The sequence below is a fragment of the Dendrobates tinctorius genome, unplaced genomic scaffold, assembly GCF_039654945.1.
Source record: "Dendrobates tinctorius isolate UK_male_01 unplaced genomic scaffold, ASM3965494v1 ptg000254l, whole genome shotgun sequence".
NCBI lineage: Eukaryota > Metazoa > Chordata > Amphibia > Anura > Dendrobatidae > Dendrobates > Dendrobates tinctorius.
This window is the reverse complement of record NW_027361921.1, coordinates 25,292,270-25,310,778: the sequence shown is the minus strand read 5'-3', so window position 1 is coordinate 25,310,778 and position 18,509 is coordinate 25,292,270. Positions and strand designations below refer to the sequence as shown.

General features: G+C 44.0%; 1 long non-coding RNA gene and 1 pseudogene across 2 annotated transcripts in view; one reads left to right on the top strand and one right to left on the bottom strand.

Annotated features, from left to right (window-relative positions):
- Nucleotides 1–18,509, top strand: part of LOC141067759 (carboxypeptidase O-like) — a 1,273,696-nt pseudogene that overhangs the window by 980,710 nt on the left and 274,477 nt on the right.
- LOC141067761 (uncharacterized) overlaps nucleotides 1–18,509 on the bottom strand; it is a 108,018-nt gene that overhangs the window by 64,586 nt on the left and 24,923 nt on the right. Inside the window, exon 1 of one of the 2 annotated variants that reach the window (XR_012226477.1) lies at nucleotides 2,619–2,911. The exons of the other annotated variant lie outside the window; for it this stretch is intronic. This is a non-coding gene — a long non-coding RNA (uncharacterized lncRNA). Of the gene's footprint in view, nucleotides 1–2,618; nucleotides 2,912–18,509 lie in introns of those variants that run through there. 2 annotated transcript variants of the gene reach the window in all.

The following is an 18,509-nucleotide window of genomic DNA, read 5'->3' as shown; positions in this document are numbered from 1 at the left end:
AAAATTAAATAAATTCTGTAAAAAGCAAATCAAGACAGCAAAGATTGAGGCAGAGATACTCATTGCCAGAGAAAGTAAAAATAATCCCAAAATATTCTTTAACTACATAAATAGTAAGAAGCTAAAAATGATAGTGTTGGCCCCCTTAAAAATAGTCTGGGTGAAATGGTGGATGAGGATGAGGAAAAAGCCAATATGCTAAATGACTTTATTTCAACAGTATTTGCACAAGAAAATCCCATGAAGGATAACATGATCAGGGATAAAAATTCTCCATTAAATGTCACCTGCTTAACCCAGCAGGAAGTACGGCGGCGTCTAAAAATGACTAAAATTGACAAATCCCGGGCCCGGATGGGATACACCCCCGAGTACTGCAGAAATTAAGCACAGTCATAGATAGACCATTATTTTTAATCTTTAAAGATTCCGTAATAACAGGGTCTGTACCACAGGACTGGCGTATAGCAAATGTGGTCCAATATTCAAAAAGAAGACAAAAACTGAACTTGGAAATTATAGGCCAGTAAGTTTAAACTCAACTGTGGGTAAAATCCTGGAGGGTTTTCTAAGAAATACTATACTGGAGTATCTGGAGAAGAATATCCTCATGACCCAATATCAACATGGGTTTACAAGGGACCATTCCTGTCAGACTAATCTGATAAGATTTTATGAAGAGGTAAGTTCAGAACTGGACCAAGGGTATGCAGTGGATGTGGTGTACATGGACTTTTCAAAAGCTTTTGATACGGTGCCACACAAAAGGTTGATACATAAAATGAGAACAATGGGGATAGGGGAAAATATGTGTAGGTGGGTTAAGAGCTGGCTCAGGGATAGGAAACAAAGGGTGGTTATTAATGGAGCACAATCGGACTGGGTCACGGTTAGCAGTGGGGTACCACAGGGGTCAGTTTTGGGCCCGCTTCTTTTTAACATATTTATTAATGACCTTGTAGGGGGCATAGAGAGTAGAATTTAAATATTTGCAGATGACACTAAACTCTGCAGGGTAATCAATACAGACGAGGACAATTTTATATTACAGGAGGATTTATGTAAACTAGAAGCTTGGGCTGATAAATGGCAAATGAGCTTTAATGGGGATAAATGTAAGGTCATGCACTTGGGTAGAACGAACAAGATGTATAATTATGTGCTTAATTGTTAAAAACTGGGCAAAACTGTCACTGAAAAAGACCTGGGTGTATGGGTGGACAACAAACTCACATTTAGTGGCCAGTGTCAGGCAGCTGCTGAAAAGGCTAATAAAATAATGGGATGCATTAAAGGAGGCATAGATGCTCATGAGGAGAACATAATTTTACCTCTATATAAGTCACTAGTACAACCACACTTAGAATACTGTGCACAGTTCTGGTCTTCAGTGTATAAGAAAGACATAGCTGAACTGGAGCGGGTGCAGAGAAGAGCGACCAAGGTTATTAGGGAACTAGGGGTCTGCAATACCAAGACAGGTTATTACACTTGGGGTTATTTAGTTTGGAAAATCGAAGGCTTAGGGGTGATCTTATTACAATGTATAAATATATGCAGGGACAGTGCAAAGACCTTTCTAATGATCTTTTTACTCTTAGACCTGTGACGGAGACAAGGGGGCATCCTCTACGTCTGGAGGAAAGAAGGTTTAAGCATACTCACAGATGCGGATTCTTTACTGTAAGAGCAGTGAGACTATGGAACTCTCTGCCATATGATGTTGTAATGACTGATTCCCTAATAAAATTTAAGAAGGGACTGGATGCCTTTCTTGAAAAGTATAATATTACAGGGTATATACACTAGTTTCCTTAATATTGCGTTGATCCAGGGAGCTAGTCTAATTGCCGTATATGGAGTCGGGAAGGATTTTTTTTCCCCAATGTGAAGCCTACTGTTTGCCACATGGGTTTTTTTTTGCCTTCCTCTGGATCAACATGTTAGGGCAAGTTAGGACAGGATATGGGTTGAACTAGATGGACTTAAAGTCTTCCTTCAACCTTAATAACTATGTTACTATGTATGTTACTATGTTTTCTTCATCATGGAGCTAAAGGGTTCCAGTGCCTCACAAATCGTGGCAGAACATAGTCTGAAGCTGTCAGCAGCAGCAACTGCAACACACGCACACCCAGGGACCCGTGTATAAGGATGGTGAGGGCCCCCGAAAGTACACTTCGGAATAACCTTGCAACAACACAGCAAGTGTCCTCGTGTGCTCTCAAATACCCAGGGCTGAATTTCAGTACCAGTCCCACACTGGCAGCAGTGGTGTATGAGCCATAAAATTATTACTGTTCAACCATTATATTAAAAAATTTAAGAAAAGCATAGTAAGGTTTGAGGTAGCGCTGTCCTTTACTTAGGGGATCCTTGCTAGGCAGCGAACAAAACCAGATCCAGCACAGGTTTTCCATAAACTCAAAACATAGTCCTTGCGGGTTATTCACCATCATAGACCCACAGCAGCACTATACAGTTCATATCCGTAGCATAATCCAAAGCAATCAACAAAAAGTTCATCACAGCATAGCGTCCATTACAGAGCTTACCTCTGTTAAGCCTGTGATCATACAGGTTATGCTTAGGAGGCTTTCTAGCCTCATTTATCTCACCCACGTCAGGTTCTCCACATGGTTCCTCCATTCAGGCTGCAGACGTCCATATCCCTCCAGGGAACTCTCAAGCTCTGGCAGCCATTACACACACAGCCACACACAGGCTGTTAGCCAGGAGACAATCCTGCGCACGGGACCTTCCGCTCTGGACCAACCAGGTCTCTGCATTCACCACTTGTGACTCACCCTGGCCATATTATATCGTTCATAGCCACGCCCACTGGGTCACATGACTCTGACCTCATCACAGGTCCTTCAGGCATTTTCACACTCTTTACAACCGTGCTTTAAACACACCCCCTGAGTGGGTTTCTAGGTAACCAGGCCCCCCAACTCTCTAGTTACCTGGAGACTTCTCCCTCTCATATTCAATCAGCATCTCAGCAAAGACCTTGCTGATCACACACCTATAAGTCTCCATCTCAAAGCCACCCACTTTGAGATACCTAACGGCCATTCAATATTCTGACATTCATCCTTTCTCCTGGAACCTCCACACAGCGCCCCCTAGCAGACACAGTGGTTACTACACCACAAAGGATTTAAATACAAATGATTGCTGCAAGATATATACTCCTCAAGGATGAAATTGCAACACAAAGACAGAAAATTCATGGCATTATGCAAATCACAGGATTAATAGACATTTATTAAAGATGATGTGCAAATGATGAAATAATGTAAACAAATATTCAAAAAAAATCACGATTTCTTGTGCAACAATTATTTGCACCACACACAGAAATCCTCACACTTATACACCTTGACATGCTATCAATGACATTACTAATGGTTGTCTGAGGAATATTCTGCCAAGCAGAATGCACATGATCACACAAATCATAAAGATTCAATGCTGGCAGCTCCCTTTGCAATTACAGATACATGATATTCCAGATTTGCTCAAAGGAAGACAAATATAGAGATACTGCAAGCCATGGTAGCACATTAAAGGGAACCTGTCACCCCCCCAGGCGTTTTTAAGTAAAAGAGCCAAATTGTGCAGCACTAATGCTGCATTATGTCAAGGTGGCTCTTTTATTTAGCCCCTTCACCCCCAAGGGTGGTTTGCACGTTCATGACCGGGCCAATTTTTACAATTCTGACCACTGTACCTTTATGAGGTCATAACTCTGGAACGCTTCCATGGATCCCGGTGATTCTGACATTGTTTTCTCGTGATATATTGTACTTCATGATAGTGGTAAAATTTCATTCAAATAACTTGCGTTTATTTGTGAAAAAAATGGAAATTTGGCAAAAATTTTGAAAATTTTGCAATTTTCCAACTTTGAATTTTTATGCCCTTAAATCATAGAGATACGGCACACAAAAAACTTGATAAGTAACATTTCCCACATGTTTACTTTACATCAGCACAATTTTGGAACCAAAATTTTTTTTTGTTAGGAAGTTATAAGGGTTAAAAGTTGACCAGCGATTTCTCATTTTTACAACACCATTTTATTTTTAGGACCACATCACATTTGAAGCCACTTTGAGGGGTCTATATGATAGAAAATACCCAAAAGTGACACCATTCTAAAAACTGAACCCCTTAAGGTGCTCAAAACCACATTCAAGAAGTTTATTAACCCATTAGGTGCATCACAGGAATTTTTTTGAATATTTAAAAAGAAATGAACATCTAACTTTTTTTCACAAAAAAAATACTTCAGGTTCAATTTTTTTTATTTTACCAAGGGTAACAGGAGAAATTGGACTGCAAAAGTTATTGTGCAATTTGTCCTGAGTACGCTGATACCTGATTTGTGGGGGGGAACGACTATTTCAGCGCATGGCAGAGCTCAGAATGGAAGGAGCGCCGTTTGACTTTTTCAATGCAAAATTGGCTGGAATTCAGATCGGACGCCATGTCACGTTTGGAGAGTCCCTGATGTACCTAAACAGTGGAAACCCCCTACAAGTGACCCCATTTTGGAAACTAGACCCCCCAAGGAACTTATCTAGATATGTGGTGAGAACTTTGAACCCACAAGGGCTTTACAGAAGTTTATAACGTACAGCGGTACAATTAAAAAATCATATTTTTCCCACAAAAATGATCTTTTCACCCCAATTTTTATTTTCCCAAGGGTAACAGGACCCTAAAAGTTATTGTGCAATTTGTCCTGAGTATGCTGATACCCCACATGTGGGGGTAAACCACTATTTGGGCGCATGGCAGAGCTCGGAAGGGAAGCAGCGCCATTTGACGTTTTTGGCTGGAATTGAGATCGGACATCATGTCGCGATTGGAAAACCCCTGATGTACCAAAACAGTGGAAACCCCCCACAAATGACACCATTTTAGAAACTAGACCCCCTAAGGAACTTATCTAGATGTGTGGTGAGAACTTTGAACCCCCAAGGGCTTCACAGAAGTTTATAACATAAAGCCGTACAATTAAAAAATCATATTTTTTCCACAAAAATGATCTTTTCACCCTCAATTCTTATTTTTCCAAGGGTAACAGCACCCTAAAAGTTATTGTGCAATTTGTCCTGAGTACGCTGATACCCCACATGTGGGGGTAAACCACTATTTGGGCGCATGGCAGAGCTCGGAAGGGAAGCAGCGCCATTTGACGTTTTTGGCTGGAATTGAGATCGGACACCATGTCGCGATTGGAAAACCCCTGATGTACCTAAACAGTGGAAACCCCCACAAATGACACCATTTTGGAAACTAGACCCCCTAAGGAACTTATCTAGATGTGAGGTGAGCACTTTGAACCCCCAAGGGCTTCACAGAAGTTTATAATGCCAGGGCATGAAAATAAAAAAATCGTATTTTTTCCACAAACATGATCAATTAGTCCCCAATTTTTTTATTTTCCCAAGGGTAACAGGAGAAATTGAACCCCAAAAGTTGTTGTCCAATTTGTCCTGAGTACGCTGACACCCCATATGTGGGAGAAAACTACTGTATGGACACACGTCAGGGCTCGGAAGGGAAGTAGTGACGTTTTGGAATGCAGACTTTGATGGAATGGTCTGCGGGTGTCATGTTGCCTTTGGAGAGCCCCTAATGTACCTAAACAGTGGAAACACCCACAAATGACCCCATTTTGGAAACGAGAACCCCTATGGAACTTATCTAGATCTGTGGTGAGCACTTTGAACCCCCAAGGGCTTCACAGAAGTTTATAATGCCCGGGCATGAAAATAAAAAAATCGTATTTTTTCCACCAACATGATCAATTAGTCCCCAATTTTTTCATTTTCCCAAGGGTAACAGGAGAAATTGGACCCCAAAAGTTATTGTCCAATTTGTCATGAGTACGCTGACACCCCATATGTGGGAGAAAACTACTGTATGGACACACGTCGGGGCTCGGAAGGGAAGTATTGACGTTTTGGAATGCAGACTTTGATGGAATGGTCTGCGGGTGTCATGTTGCCTTTGGAGAGCCCCTGATGTACCTAAACTATTGAAACTCCCCACAAGTGACCCCATTTTGGACACTAGACCCCCTCACGGAACTTATCTAGATGTGTGGTGAGCACTTTGAACCCCCAAGTGCTTCACAGAAGTTTATAACGCTCGGACGTGAAAATAAAAAAATCATTTTTTTCCACAAAAATGATATTTTTGCCCCCAATTTTTTATTTTTCTAAGGGTAACAGGAGAAATTGGACCCCAAAAATTGTTTTGCAATTTGTCCTGAGTAGGCTGATACCCTACATGTGGGGGTAAAACACTGTTTGGGCGCATGGCAGAGCTTGGAAGGGAAGGAGCACCATATGACTTTTTCAACTCAGAATTGGCTGAAATTGAGATCAGACGCAATGTTGCATTTGGATAGCCCCTGATGTGCCCAAACAGTGGAAACCCCCAATTCTAACTCCAACCCGAACCCCAACACACCCCTAACCCTAATCTCAGCCCTAACCCTAGCCCTAACCCTAGCCCTAACCCTAACCCTAATGGAAAAATGGAAATAAATACATTTTTTTTATTTTATTATTTTTCCCTAACTAAGGGGGTGATAACGGGGGGTTTGATTTACTATTTATGGCAGTTTTTATGTTTGGCAGCTGTCGCACGCTAAAAGACGCTTTTTATTGTAAAAATAGTTTTTGCATCACCACATATTGAGAGCTATAATTTTTCCGTATTTTGACCCACCGAGTCATGCGAGGTCTTATTTTTTGCAAAACGAGATGACGTTTTTATCGGTACCATTTTCGGGCACGTGACATTTTTTGATCGCTTTTTATTCCGATTTTTGGGACGCAGAATGAACAAAAACCAGCGTTTCATGAATTTCTTTTGGGGGGGTGCGTTTACACCGTTCCGCGTGCGGTAAAATTGATAAAGCGGTTTTATTCTTTGGGTCAGTACGGTTACAGCGATACCTCATTTAGGTCGTTTTTTTATGTTTTGTCGGTTTTATGCAATGAAAACTATTTTATATAAAAAATAATTATTTTTGCATCGCTTTATTCTGCGAGCTATAACTTTTTTATTTTTTCGCTGATGATGCTGTGTGGTGGCTCGTTTTTTGCGGGACAAGATGACATTTTCAGCGGTACCATGGATATTTATATGCGTCTTTTTGATCGTGCGTTATTACACTTTTTGTTTGGCGGTATGATAATAAATCATTATTTTCTGCTTCGTTTTTTATTTTTATTTTTTAAGGGGTTCGCTAAAGGGGTTAACTAATGGGACAGTTTTATAGGGCAGGTCGTTATGGACGCGGCGATACCTAATATGTGTACTTTTATTGTTTTTATTTTTATTATTTTCAAAAAATGAATTTATTGGGGAATATTTTTTTTTTTTTACTAATTTATTTGGCGATTTTTTTACATTTATTTTTACATTTTTTTAATTTTTTTTTTACTTTATTACATAGTCCCAGGTGGGACATCACTGTCCTGTGACAGATCGCTGATCTGTCACATCACAGATCACTGTGACAGATCAGCGATCTGTCACAGGCAGTGCCGAAGGCTTCCTCATGCCTGCGCTTTGAAGGCACTGAGGAAGCCAGCTTCCTGCAGGCCCCCGAAGGCCCCCGTCCCAATCTTGGATTCGGGGGCCTGGAGGAAAGGAGCCCCCCGCAGCAGCGCTGCACATTGCGCTGCCGTGGGGGGCTCAGGGAAGCACGGAGGGAGCCCCCTCCCTGCCGATGCCTCCCTTTAACTCCCGGTACACCGCGATCATGTTTGATCGCGGTGTGCAAGGGGTTAACGTGTCAGGGGCGGTCCGTGACCGCCCCTGACACATTGTGCCGGGTGTCAGCTGTGATAATCAGCTGACACCCGGCCGCGATCAGCGGCGCTCACCACGTGGGCGCCGCTGATCGCGGTAGACGTACTATCCCGTCCACGGTCATACGGGCCCGGGTACCGTGGACGGGATAGTATGTCGGATGTCAGGAAGGGGTTAGGATACCTTCCACCGCAGAAATAATCGTTTTTAAAATTGGTCAGACATACCTGATATTTGACAGGGGGACAGGTCTTTCCCCATCTGACAGAGACGCCTCACATCCATCACTCATGTCTTCCTGCATTGTTTGCTCTGCCTCCACATCCTTCTTTTCAAATCCTGGTGCCTGCGCTGTACTATGTATCCTTGGGCATGCGGGGCTGGGAATCTTGGGCATGCGCAGTAGTTATCTGCGACTCTCCGACTCCTGGAAATCCCTCCGCCTCTTTCCTACATTGCAGCGTCATAGTTGGAATTGTCAGGTCATCCATTATTGCCGTGGCATCGCATCCTCCCCTCTAAAAGCCCCAAAGCTGAATTTTCCGGGAGTCGGAGAGCCGCAGATACGTACTGTGCATGCCCGAGATTCCCAGCCCCACAGTGTGAATAAACCATAAGCGACTGTGGGGTGGGATCTCTGGCTGCGTGTCCATGCAGGCGCGATAGGAAGGCCAGAAAGTCATGAGAGAGGACGGGCAGCGGTAACTGCGCATGCTCAAGAATACATAGTACAACGCAGGCGCCAGGATTTGCAAAGAACGACGTGGAGGTGGAGCAAACAATGCAGGAAGACATGAGTGATGGATGTGAGGCGTCTCTGTCAGATGGGGAAAGACCTGCCCCCCTGTCAAATATCAGGCATGTCTGACAAATTTTAAAAAAGATAATTTCTGCGGTGGAAGGAACCCTAAACAAAAGAGCCACCTTGACAGAATGCAGCATTAGTGCTGCACAAGGTGGCTCTTTTACATAAAAATGCCTGGGGGGGGTGACAGGTTCCCTTTAAGGCTATACAGGCTGCTCACAGTAGCATGTGCAACTTTTGGCTCAGCATTGTTGTTTTGAAAAACGGCTCTTGGGACACTTTGGAGAAATGTCGGGGAGTGTACAAATCAGTGATTTTACCTATTAACGAGCAATCAGAATTTTTTTCAGGGAATTACAGACATTCTTAAATGAAAAAAGGGGGCTTAATATTTATTTTTCTTTACTTTTCCCCATTCCATAGATTGTATCAGCTCATAGGACTAACACTATGCTAAACAAAGTCCTCAAAGAAGTGGTCATCTATGTTGTGCCAATATTAATGTTGATGGCTATGTTTACTCATGGACAGCGGTAAGAGAATCTTATAGTATAATTTGCAGAAAATGGTTAAGATTTTTCGGCCGGGATCACATATGTGAGAAACTTGGACGAGTCTTGCATTTTAATACCTAGCAATGCCACCGGCACTCGGGAACAGAGCGTGTGGTTTCATGTCTTTCTATGCAGCCACACGATCCTCTCCGCAGTGCCGGGTATTATGATGCGAGACTCGTCCGAGTTTCTTGCATATGTGATCCCAGCCTTAAGTTGTATATATCTTGAATGACATTTGCAGCATTTGATCCTGTAGTAAACGTGAGTAGCATTTTCTAATCAATACTGTTCTTACTTTAGCAGTGAAATGTTTAGTTTAAGCCCTAAGGAGTTGTCCTGCATGGTGCATGGACTGTTTTTATCACATACCATGCTTGCCAACTTATAAGAATTGCTAACCTGAACATTTCCCTTAGGGTGGTTTCACAAGTCCTGATATTTCCGGTACTGTAAAAACCAGTACCAGAGATATCGTGTGCCACCCGTGTGCCTCATCAGTACCACACAGACGGCTGCCGGGGAAGTAGCGATATGTAAGCAGCTGTCCCTAGGTGGCTGGTGCTGAAACCGGCTGTCATCCATTCTCCCCTGCTCTGCCATGATCAGAGGAGAATGAATGAATGAAAAACTGACCTGCTGTGACCTCTGAACCATTGGAGAATGCAAGTGATGAGGTCACTGTGACAGAGCTTGAACTGCCGTGACCTCATCACTTGCATTGTTCCATGGTACTGAGGTCTCAGCAGGTCAGTTTTTAATTTATTCATTCTCCTCTGCTCGCTGGCAGAGCAGGGGAGAATAAAGACAGTCCTGTTCATCACCAGCCACCGGGGAACAGTGGCTTACAGTAGCGCTAATTCCCCGGCGGCCATCCGTGCACATGTGCGGCACCTTTTGCGGCCTGTGTGTCCAGGTGAAAACGGACATGTCTGCGTGTTTTGCACATGGACACATGGTCTTAGTGTCTCCGGTATGTGAGAAAACAGTCACTACACATACCGGAGACACTGACATGTGAAACCGGCCTTAAAGTGTATGTGCACACATCAAGTATCCGCTGCAGAAATGTTTTTGGCATGAAAAATGCTGCGCACATTTTTAATGCATTTGAATGAGTGAAAAAAAACTGCAAAAATGCTGAAAGAATTGACATGCTGCAGAAACTGCTTCAAATCTGCAAAGAAAAAATGAGCAGTGTGTGCATAAAGATTTAAAATATTTAAAATATCTCATTCACTTTGCTGGGACAGTAAAAATGTGGTGTTTTTCTTTGCAAAAACAAATGGGAAAATGTGTCAAGAACACAACATATGAACATACCCTAACACAGGAAGAGCACTTTCTATTTACAATGTCAGAATTATTCTATTAACAAAACAAATGTGTGTCCTCAAAAGTTATTCTAAAAAACACACCCATCTTACTTTAAACCCTTTCCAACATCTGGCATAAATTTCCGCCGATGTCGGACTCCCTCCCTTTGATGTGGGCACTGGTGGTAAGCCCACATCTTTCCCGGGACATGTCAGCTGTTTTGAACAGCTGACATGTGCCCAGAACAGCCGCGGGTGGGATCGCGATCCACCCGCGGCTATTAACCTGTTAAATGCCTGTGTCAAACTCTGATAGCGACATTTAACATGAAATTCCGGCAATTGCGCCAGAAATCTGCCCATTGGTGACCCCCGACATGTGATCGCGGGTCACTGATGGATCGGCATGACAACCAGAGGTCTCCTGGAGACCTCTATGGTTGTCACTGTCGCATTGTTATGAACGCCACCCGGTGGTCGGCGTTCAAAGCAAGTCAGCAATTCTGCTACATACAGGTGATCTGCTTATCGCCTGTATGTAGCAGAGCCGATCGGGTTATGACATCTTCTAATCTACCGTAGAGACTATTGAGGCATGCCAAAAGTAAAAAAAAAGTTTTTAAAAATATTAAAAAAAGGAGAAAAAACAAAAGTTCAAATCACCTCCCTTTCGCCCCATTCAAAATAAAACAAAGAAAAATCAAGCACACACATATTTCATATCGCCCTGTTCAGAGTCACCCGAGCTATCAATATAAAAAAAGAATTCACCTGATAACTAAACGGCGTAACGAGAAAAAATCAAAACCCCAGAGTTACAGTTTGTTTTATCGCTGCAACATTGCATTAAAATGCAATAACGAGAGATCAAAAGATCATATCTGCACCAAAATGGTATCATTAAAAACATCAGCTCAGCACGCAAAAAGTAAGCACTCACCCAACTCAAGATCAGGAAAAATGGAGACGCTACGGGTATCGGAAAATGGCGCAAATTTTTAAAACAAATTTTGGATTTTTTTTTACCACTTAATTAAAAAAGAGCCTAGACATGTTTGGTGTCTATGAACTCATAATGACATGGAGAATCATGACAGGTCAGTTTTAGCATTTAGTAAACATGGTGAAAAAAAAAAAGTGTTGGATTGCACTTTTTTTTGCACTTGGAATTTTTTTTCCCATTTTCAAGTATACAACATGGTAAAACCAATGGTGATGTTCAAAAGTACAACTCGTCTCGCACAAAAACAAGCCCTCAAATGGCCATTCTGACCTAAAAATAAAAACGTTATGGCTCTGGGAAGAAGGAGAGCAAAAAATGAAATTTTAAAACCAAAACTAGCTCTGGTCGTTAACAAAGCTGTGTAGTCTCATGTGCTTCCCCAGTGACCTCATCTCCCAGCACAGCAGAGACCAAGCATTAGGTTTGAAGAGCATAGGTGAATGAGCACTGAACTGTTGCCAATACTTTGCATTTTAACACATTTTTTGGGGAGCAATGCAAAAATATAAGTAGCAGATCTTCTCCCTTCTGCCCATTCAAACAGTTATTGCATGCTTTAGCTCCTGCTCTTTCCTTTAGGCTGTGTGCACACGCTGCGGATTTTGCTGCGGTTCCGCAGCGGTTTTGGCCGCTGCGGACCCGCAGCAGTTTTTGCTGCGGTGTACAGTACAATGATTCCCTATGGGAATCAAAAACCGCAGTGCAGACGGTGCGGAATTTTCCGCGCGGATTATCTGCGGTTTTCAATCCGCAGAAAGAATTGACATGTCAATTCTTTCTGCGGATTCTCCTGCGGTTTGCCATCTCCTCCATTGAGGAGATGAAAAACCGCAGGGCAAAACCGCAGAGCAATCCGCAGGTAAAACCGCAGGTCTTTTGACCTGCGGTTTCACCTGCGGATTGTACAAAATCCGCGCGGATGAATCCGCACCTTTTCCGCAGCGTGTGCACACAGCCTAAGGGCTTGTACATACGACTGATTTTCTCAGACGAGCGCTTTCCATGGTTTTCATGGATAACGCTCTTCTCGTACCTATGATATTCTTCTAGTCTGTCCACATGTCTGATTTTTTCCTCAGACTGAGTGCTCCACAGAAAAGTCAGTGCACAAAATCACTTGGGTGACATCTCAGTGCAGTCTGATTTTCATGGACTGATAGAATGGAGACTATAGAGACCCTTTTTTTTCTCTCTCCACATCTGAGAGAAACTGATGCCACTCTGATCAAACTTCGATCAGAGTCTGAAAATAATAATTTGACCATTTTTCTAGTATGTGGAGAAAAAAGTTGTGTGATCCTACCCTAAGAGAAGGTTCATGCGATGATAAAAATAATTGTTCAGCGCTTCGTTCAGAAAGATGGAACAATTTCTTACTCACTAGTCATCCAATCTGTTTTCTACAGCAGCAGCTATTATTTACAAGACCATTTACAATTTCCTATGTTACAGAATTACAATATATCTGCAAAAATCTGATGACTTAGGCTACTTTCACACATCAGGTTTTCGGCGTCAGGCGCGTTCCGGCGTCGTGCCGGAGCGCCGGATCCGGCAAATGTTAAGTAAAACCGGATGTGACGGATCCGGTTTTCTGCCGGATCCGTCTTGCTCTTGACAGCCAAAACTGGATCCGTCTCATCCGGTTCATCCGGTTTTCGATCCGTTTTTCGGCGGATTACGCCAGATCCGGTTTTTAAAATCGCCCCTTGTGGCCTTCCGAAAGGGATTGGCTACTGAAAAACTATATATAGCGTGTTCCTACAGCCCTTCTTTGACAGGTTGTAAAGGAGAAAGTGCAGGTTGGAGAGAAGAGCAAGTTACTGGCGAAGATGGATGTTGTGATTGGAAATATATTGAAGAATTTGGCGGATTTTACAGCGGAGGCGAATCGTTTGAGGGTGATTGTTCTGGAGAAGGAGAGAGCGAGACAGCAGCGCATCAGGCATCGTAGGCGACGTTTGTGGATCCACCCCATCACAGCAAAGAGAATGACGCGTGGGGTCTATTCTACACTCTGTATGGACCTTAGATGAAACCCGGATACATTTTTTTGATATGTTCGGATGAAAATGGAGAATTTTGATTATTTGGTTGAGCGCATTGCACACCTCATAAGAAAATCGGACACCTATTGCCGCTTCTCTGTTTCACCCGCAGAGCGTCTGATGGTGACTTTAAGGTAAGCCACATTTATTGGATATGCTCGCATCAGAGCACACTTTCACTGCAATCTTGTTGGTGGTAGTTTGTATCTCCAAGTGTTATAGCTGAGTTTTGGCATGTAATGCTGTGATTTTAAACTAATTGATTGTTTTTTAATTCCCCACAGATTTCTTGCAACTGGAGAATCCCTTTCGTCACTGCATTTCCAGTACAGACTCGGGATTTCAACCATATCTGGAATAGTGAAGTACACATGCCATGCACTGTGGGACTCCTTAGCTGAAGAGTTTTTACCAGAGCCCACAACAGAGAGGTGGATTGAAATTTCAGAAAAGTTTCTACAGATATGTCAGTTTCCGAACTGCTTGGGCGCTGTGGACGGGAAACATATCCGCATTGTAAAGCCAGCCGGATCGGGATCGGAATATTTCAATTACAAGAAATATTTTTCAATTGTCCTCATGGCCATCGCTGACGCGGAATACAAATTTATTGCTGTTGATATTGGGCCTATGGCCGCTCCAATGACTCTCAAGTTTTCAAACTGTCTGCCATGGGGTGTAAACTGTATGGAAACACCTTCCAGTTCCCACCCCCTAGACCGCTGCCGCAAACATCTGGTCCACCTATGCCATTTGTCTGTGTAGGGGATGAAGCCTTCCAGCTGTCAGAACACCTTTTGAAACCGTACGGTAGCAGAGGATTGTCAAGAACAAAACGCATTTTTAATTACCGCCTCACAAGAGCAAGAAGAATGGTTGAATGTACCTTTGGTATTCTGACAGCCAAATGGCGGGTCCTATTGACTGCGATCAACCTCAAGACAGAAACTGTGGACGAGGTGATCAAAGCTTGCGTGGTATTCCACAATTTTGTTATCTGCAAGGAACCCATTTCAATTGAGGACACCTCTGAAGAAACCACCTTGCAAGATTACCATGACATTACCACTAGAAGTTCTGTGACGGTTTCAGTAATGAGGGACAATTTTGCACTATACTTTATGTCACCTCAAGGCAGAGTACACTGGCAGGATGACAGAGTGTGAAAGATTTGTGCCCTTAACCAAACTTGTGTACCTTCTGTACCAACAGTATATACCTTTGCCAACCAAAGTTGGCTATCTTGTCATGGTCTTACTATTTTTACCTTTAGGCCACAGGTGTGTACCTGGTTGTGTTTTATGCAAAGTATTTCACCTTTTAACAAAAGTTGTGTAAATTGTTAGGAAATCACCAACAATAAACACAACTTTTTAGGTGAAATACTTTGCTTCAAACACAACCAGGAGCACAACTGTGGCAAAAAGCTAAAATTTACCCACAGTTATATACCTGGTTTTGAATACCTTTTTACCTTTGAAATACCCTGTATTTAACCTTTTTTTTAAACATAGTTCGCCGCAGAAAGAAATGACAGACAACCATTGTAAAACGATAATTTAACTTTTATTTAAAATATTTTTTTTTTGTAAAATGTTTTTAAAGTGAAAAAAACTTTTTTAATAAATGTTTTAAACCAAATGACCATTTTTATTAAAAAACACATTATAAATCTGTGTAGTGTGGGGTGGAAATACTGCTGGAGGGGCTGCGGGACACTTCGACACTGGAAGTGTGGAGAGAGGACTGGGATCGTGGTGGGGAAGGAACAGTTAGAGGTGAAGGTGTGGAAAAAGCTACAGAATGGGTGGACATGTGGGAGGCAGAAGAGGTGGTGGGCGGTGGAGTGGAGGGTTGGGCAGGGACTGTAGGAGCAGATGATGTTGATGGCAAGTTGTATGGGGAAGGAGTTTGGTACGGGGAAGGAGTTTGGTACGGGGCAGGTTGCTGGAAGTGGGGAGATGTCTGGTACTGGGGAGGTTGCTGGTACTGGGGAGGTTGCTGGTACTGGGGAGGAGGCTGGTATGTAATAGGAGGGGGAGGATGGAAAGTGGCTGGAGGGGGTGCAGGTGGAGGAACTACTGGGGTGGGAGGAGGAGGTTGGGAGGTAACGTGCTGGAGAGCACCGTGGCATGAATGCATTACATGCATCTGCTGGGTAGGAGAGAGCGTTGCCATGCGCTCCACAACAAACCTGAAAAAGGTGTGGTTTGGCGAAGATCTTGCTTCTGAATGCATGGTTTGCAGAAGTGTCTTCACCTCCAGAATGCTGGAGTTGATCTGCTGAAAGCCTGCGGAGATTTGCTCTGACAAGACTTTTAGACAGTTCTGGAAAGATGCATTCAGATGCAAGAACTCTGGCGCATAAGTCTTTTCCTGACCCCTCTGCCGCTGCCGCCCAGTACCCGCAGGTGTACTAGAGGTGGCAGGGGCAGAAGAGTGGGGTAAAGGGAAAGCGATCTCCTCACCAGCAGCTTCTTGTAATGTAGGCGGCCACGATGCTCCTGTGCTGGTGGATGGGACAGATGGGTCGAATGTGTGGGAAGGCTGGGAAGGTGCAGATGTACCGGGGCGGTCGAAGTGTCCCTCGGTGCCGGTCTCCTCAGGGATCGCCTCAGTAGGGTCCAATCGTGCAGGCTCCCGAGTGCTGCTCACCGTGCTGTGGAATAAAGAGAAAAAAAAAACAATTAAAATAGTGACATGGCATGGCCCAGGCTGAAAAAAAATTGTTACATCTAAACATTTTTTTTTCACATGTGGTGTGTAATATTTACCTTCTGGTGATCATTGTATCCCGGAGGAACGACAGGGCTCGTGCGTACTTGTACTTGCGCCTGCGTCCTCCAGATCCACTCGGGGCCCGCATCTCTTTATTGAACTCCTTCTTGAAACGATCCCTCACAGACCGCCACCGCTTCACAATTCTGTCCCCTGAAACGAGAAAGGACAAAGTGGTTAGTATACAACATCAGTGTTTCCCAAACTCCAGTCCTCATGGTCCCCAGGGGTCATGTTTTCAGGATTTCCATAGTAAATAGAAATCCTGAACACATGATCGGTGGGGACCACGAGGACTGGAGTTCGGGAAACACTGGTTTACATCAAGCAACCGGTACTGTATATACTTACGCTCTTAAATCTGGGCCCGAGCATCGAGGTCCTCCCAGCGGTCCACAAGGAGCGAACAGATTTCCTCCCAGAGTCGTCGGGTAAAGATCAGGTCAGCATGGCGGCGGTCAGCCATATTCCATAGCGGCTCCCTTTCTCTGACGAGATCGATGAGGTGGTCAACATCAATTCCTCCATCCTCACCGTTTGAGTTGGGAGCACGCTGTGAAGGCTGTTAAAGTAAAAGAGAAAAATAGCAAAATTAGTCACCACACTTAAGACATGAAATAAAAAGTGTACCAAAATTTCACTTAAATATTATACTTACACGCTGGTGACCGCCGCATTGCTGTCGCCGACGACCCTGGGAGGCACTGCGAGGACCTCTTGGCCGAGCACCAGATTGGGAAGACTAGAGAAGAAAAGGAAAAAATTTATGTGTTTGGATGTTGGCATTTGTTTGCTGTGTGTGGTCTGCAGAACATTGTTTTCTATGTGTTGTGTGCAGTGTGATGTTGTGTTTCTGTGTTTGATGCAAAAAACTTACCAATTGTGAGCCCACTCCAGGTGTCTGTCCACCCCTTCCTTCTTCTTCTGGGAGCTCCTCTTCATCTTGTGATTCCTGTTTTGAAATAAAAGGCAATGAATAGACATATATTACAGAGATGATGGGTTTTGGAAAAAAAAACTTACCGTCAAACGCTGACGATGCGAGGGAGGGCTCCCAGAAGAAGATGTGCTGTCCTCTTGCTGGCCAGACTCCATGGCTGTGGGTGGTGCTGTTGCTGCTGCCAGTGCTGCCAGTGCTGCCAGTGCTGCTGCTGCATCTCTTGGGCGGCTGTTGAATAAAGAGAAACAAAGGGCCAATGAATATCTTGATATTCCATGGCCCTAGTTTTTAGGAATGGGGGATTTGATAATTACCTTCTCTCATCTGCTGCTGGACTCCCCTCCCGTTGTTCAGCATGCTGCTCCATTTGGGGTGGTGGTGGTGCTGATGGTGCTGCAGTGGTCTCCTGCCTTCTCCTGCGCCTGGTTGCTGTCTTGGGTGGCATGTTGGGTGTGGCTGAGGGTCCCACTGTCATGCTTTTATATATGTGTCTTGTGGGCAGAGCTACTGAGCATGCTCAGACCCAAAAAACCGGATCCGGCGCATTGCGGCGCTCATAGGCTTTCATTGTGTGATAAAGCCGGACACGCCGGATCCGGCGTGTCCGGCTTTTTCGCCGGAGACAAAAAATGTTACAGTAGCCGTTTTTTCCAGACGCCGGATTGCGACACATTGCCGGATCCGGCGAAAACCGGATGAAACGCATGGTCATCCGGCCCGATCCGGCGCTAATGCAAGTCAAAGGGGGGGAAACCGGATCCGGCATTGCATTTTGCCGGATCCGGTTTTTGTCAAAAGTGCCGGATCGCGCCTGACGGCGAAAACCTGATGTGTGAAAGAGGCCTTAGGCTGGAGTCATACTAGAGAGGAATACGAACGAGTGCTATGCGAGAAAAAAAATTGCATAGCACTCGGACCACTGTCAATCTATGGGGCAACTGCCATCACCATATTTCTTCTCGGCCGTATTTTACGTGCGAGTTAAATCGCAGCATGCTACAATTTGCACCGTATAGCGGCCAAGACTCGCCAATGCAAGTCTATGGGTGCAAGAAAAACTCGCACACCACACGGACCATCAGTGTGACTTGCAAGAAATACGCACCGGTGTCCTTTGAAAAGCTGGCAATTCAGTGCGGTGTACAGTAAAATCACACTGACCGCTTACAACAGAATAGGTAGAGTAGAAATATACACATAGGATAGGGGTGTGTATATAA